The sequence below is a fragment of the Pangasianodon hypophthalmus genome, chromosome 14, assembly GCF_027358585.1.
Source record: "Pangasianodon hypophthalmus isolate fPanHyp1 chromosome 14, fPanHyp1.pri, whole genome shotgun sequence".
NCBI classification, from domain to species: domain Eukaryota; kingdom Metazoa; phylum Chordata; class Actinopteri; order Siluriformes; family Pangasiidae; genus Pangasianodon; species Pangasianodon hypophthalmus.
The window spans coordinates 396,686-401,309 of record NC_069723.1 but is presented as its reverse complement, the minus strand read 5'-3'; the positions used below and the strand labels follow the sequence as shown (position 1 = coordinate 401,309).

The following is a 4,624-nucleotide window of genomic DNA, read 5'->3' as shown; positions in this document are numbered from 1 at the left end:
AAAAAAACATTTAATATTCTCTACTGTGAAGAGCAATCAGAAGGTTGCATACCGTATGTAACTGTAGCTCTACAGTAATAGTTGTTGGGCCGCCAGGATGGTTTCCTTCAGAACAACTGCGCGTAATCCTGTGTGCTTGTCTCCGTGCCCAGTACAAAAACAATGTTGTCACCTAGTGACCATGGCCCACATGAAGAGCCAGCAGAAGGACCCTCCTATGTCATGAACGAGTGGCCTGTCATAGTTGTAGAACTTTGGTTAGATACGTAAACGTCCTCTGTTCCAGGACATTCAGTCCACCTTCGCAAATAGTGGAGACCACAGAGTAGTTATGAGAGTACATAACACGACCTGATCCCAGAAATAAGAGATAACACTCATATACACTGCTGTCTCATATACTCATATACACTATATGTGCTTGTTGAACATCATATTCCAAAACCATGGGCATTAATATAGATTTGCCAATATAGATTGTGATATTCTTCCCTTCCCTTCCCTTTGCTGTTATAATGAGCTCCATTCTTCTGGGAAGGGTTCCACTAGATGTTGGAGCGTGGCTGTGGGGATTTGTGTTCATTCAGCTACAAGAGCATTAGTGAGGTCAGGCGCTGATGTTGGGATGTCGAGGAGGTCTGGGGTTCAGTCGGTGTTCCAGTTCATCCCAAAGGTGTTCAGTGGGGTTGAGGTCAGGGCTCTGTGCAGGACACTCGAGTTCTTCCACTCCAACCTTCACACACCATGTCTTCATGGAGCTCGCTTTGTGCACAGGGTCACAGAATTAGAATCACTCAAAAAAAAAATAATTCTATTGAGAATAAACATCATTAAAACGTACTACAGCTCATATGGGGTGCAGTAAAGCACTTCAATCTGAAAAACCTAGTGAAAGTAGGCCGTGAGTTCCACGGTGCTGCTTCACAGAGGTTTGTCTGGCTTGACACCTGCTGCTGAGACACAGTCTGCCAGCAGCCAATCATCCAGATAAGGTAGTACACACAGATCCTGGCTTTGCAGGGGCTCTACAGCAGCTTACTCACACACTTTCACACACTGTGGGTATCAGAGCGAGCCCAGAAGGACGGGCACGTCACGCTAATGCTAAAGCATAGAAACAATCTCTATTCCATACTTTGCTGATGTGAAAGTGGAGAAACTGTCTATAATACGTAACATTTGGAATATGAACATCTGTATCTTTCAGGTCTAACCCGGTCGTGTTTCCTTGCATTACACCTGGTATGTATAAAGTATATGTATAGGGATAACAAGACATTAACAAGCATTGTGCTGTTGCATTAACAGCTTTTGTATTTGGTTCATGCTAGCTATCAAGTCCTTTACGTTCCCGTGTAGTAACAGCTCTCACTCTCCCTGTAACGAGGGCTGAGCAGCTGAATGATCTGCCTCCATCTTACCTTTTGTCTTCATGGAGCGTCCATGTGTCCAGCGTCCATGTCTGCTGTTCGTTTCACCCCCTGCTGCAGGCTCAGCGGAAGAACAATGAAACGTCAGCAGTATTCACATTGGGTTCTATTCAGAGTTAGTGACTTAAATTCAAGACTAAGACATTGACTTACATTCAAAAGTCAGTATTTATGTGGGGAAAGTTCTGCGTATTCAGAGCTGGGTTATGCACCTGTTTAAGCTGTGTTTGTTTTTGTGTGGCCTGTTCAGATAACCTGCATGCGTCCAACATGGGGTTTCTCAATACTGCCTTTAAACACACGCACTTGCTTCAAAACCCCAAAAAATCTGGTGATAGAAAATTCTGAAGAAGTAGGTCTTTTTATTCCTTTTTCATACACTATATGGCCAAAAGTATGTGCACCCCTGACCATCACACTCTCATGTGGTTCTTCCCCAAACTGTTGCCACAAAGTCTGAAGCACACAGTTGTATAGAACGTCTCTGTGTGCTGTAGCTTTACAGTTTCCCTTCACTGGAACTAAGAGACTCAAACCTGTTCCAGCATGACAATGCCCCTGTGCACAAAGCGAGCTCCATGAAGACATGATGTGTGAAGGTTGGAGTGGAAGAACTCGAGTGTTCTCGCTGCTGTACAGGCTTTATCATGTGTCTCCCATTGCAATCCATTAACATGATTAGTTTTGAATAACAACAATAAAGAGCATTAATATGAATGCTAGCCACACTGCTATATGTCTCTTTCATATATAAATGAAAATTATGTGTTTATAACTTTATTATAATGCCTTACACACACTTCTCTCAGCTTTCAACACCTGTGTCTATAAGAAAATAGCTTATAGTGAAAAGTGTCTCACAGTTTCATTCTGAACCAAATGGCGGCTTCTGATGTAGAAATGAAGACACAGAGAAAGACGCCATCATGTTCCAAAACATTTAATATCGTTTTATTAAATAACAAACTACTTACAAATCCACAAATCCAAATCTTAAAAGTTGTCCAATTTATTTATTTTTCTCTTAAGATAAATGTTTCTCCTCCTCCGTCGCATGAATAGAGTCACCACACTGATTCAGTGCAGTCTTCAGTGGAGTGAATTCAGTGGTGGAAGTGAAGTTTGTGCAGTTAGTTTGGTGGCTCAGTGGTTAAAGCGTTGTGTTACAGATCAGCAGGTCATTTGTTCAAGTCCCAGCACCTTCAAACTGCTGTGGTTGAGTCCTTGAGCAAGTCTCTTAACCTTCAGCTCTCCTGCATCATGCATCAAGTGTAAGTTGCATTTTATTTTATTTTTTTAAGTATTTGCCAAATGAGCAAAAGTGCTGGATTATGTGTTATTTTATACTGCGTAAGACATTTCAGTACTTTACTGTAAAACACATTTACAGTTGTTTACATTCTGGGTTGCCGGTAAATTACTGTAAACTTTACAGCTGTTTGTACAGTGTTGGATAAAGCACAGAATATCTGGTGTTCATAACGCTTCTGTAATATCTGTAGTCATGACCGATCCATCTGATCTCCTGAGTGCTGCTCCAGTAACATCTCCAGGTCTTCAGGTGAAGTTTCACTGTAATGCTCTGAGTCCTGGTGTTTGCTGTGTTGGGAAATTAAAGGTTAAATATAATTTACTAAGAAAACAACAGAAACAGCAGAAATCTCGAGTAGCATGTCAGCATCAGTGTCCCTGTTCAGGAAGGCGCGTGCACGCGGATTCAGATGGAATTCAGTACAACACTCGTCATTCAGCAGTGCTGAAGAACCACTGAACCCCCCTCCCCCCCATCTCCCCCCGGGGGGCGGGGCTCTGACGCATCAAAGTAATTATAGCAAACAGCCGCTAATGTGGCGTGTGCAGCTCTTAAAGCGCTGCTTCTTGGTGTCTTCACAAGTCCATCATTACTGAGCCCCTGATCCCGCCCCCTGCAAACTGCCACCCTTTTTCTGTTTAGCTGCAACGGCAACACGATTTTTTATTTTTAACAATATATTTATAATTTCTTATGAAGTCATAATAATTGCATGTTCACTTATCATTCCTCTAAAATCAGCAAATCAGATTAATTAATTGGATTAGTCTTAAAAATGATTTTCTAATGAAGTAAAACACACTGATGTTCTAATCCTCTAATAACTTTAAACATCTAATAACTTTAATCCTCTAATAACTTTAATCCTCTAATAACTTTAAACATCTAATAACTTTAATCCTCTAATAACACAGCACTAATTATAATACTTTAACTGCAGTGTAGAAAGGCACCAGGCAGAGTGAGAGAGAGAGAGAGAGAGAGAGAGAGAAATTACTACAGACAAAAAGTAATATGCAGAAATTTTTATTTAGTGTATCATCTGTATAAATTTAGAGAATGGTATTAATGTTTTATAAATCCTGTCTCATGCTGCTACTGCATTTTATTTTATTAAATATAAGGTTACATTTCACTGGTGGTTTCTAAACGCTGTTATTGTAGTTATTGCTGTAATAAATGTACAGTCACTTTGCCTAAGCTGCTGTCTCCATGCAGTGTTACAGAACTGTGATGAAATGGGATTAGAGGTTCTGTTACTGAAGTGTGATTTACTGATTCCTTCAATAAACATTCTACAAATAAATAACATTTTTAAATGTCATTAAGCGTGAAAGTGAATCCTAAACCAGTGAAAATGAAAAAGTCCCAAATTCCACAACAAGTTTCCCAAATTAGCAAAACATCATGAAAAGGGTTTCAGTCATGTTTTTTTCAGAATATGATATAAATATTTACCCTTCACATTTAAATAATCTAAACCGTGAAGATTTTAGAAATGTATTATGTGCTGAGGTATTTTATTTATTAACAGCAAGAAAGCTTAGACAATGTGGAAATTAAAAAACTGTCCCAAAATCTACACTGATTATTATTATTATTATTATTATTATTATTGCTGTTATTATTATTATTATTGCTGTTATTGTTATTGTTATTGTTATTATTATTATAATTATTGCTGTTATTATTATTATTATTATTATTATTATTGTTGTTATTATTATTATTATTATTGCTGTTATTATTATTATTATTATTATTATTGTTATTATTATTATTGTTGTTGTTGTTGTTGTTGTTATTATTATTATTATTATTATTATTATTATTATTACACTAGCTGGTTTTATGAATGCTTTGTGCTCATCACAGAAAGGCA

At 38.3% G+C, this 4,624-nt stretch overlaps 1 long non-coding RNA gene across 5 annotated transcripts in view; it reads right to left on the bottom strand.

Moving 5' to 3' along the window:
* Window positions 1-2,354: 2,354 nt before the first annotated feature.
* LOC117599076 (uncharacterized) overlaps window positions 2,355-4,624 on the bottom strand; it is a 29,871-nt gene continuing 27,601 nt past the window's right edge. For all 5 annotated transcript variants that reach the window (XR_008303704.1, XR_008303705.1, XR_008303703.1 and 2 more), the window contains one exon: window positions 2,355-3,029. This is a non-coding gene — a long non-coding RNA (uncharacterized LOC117599076). The remainder of the gene's footprint in view (window positions 3,030-4,624) is intronic.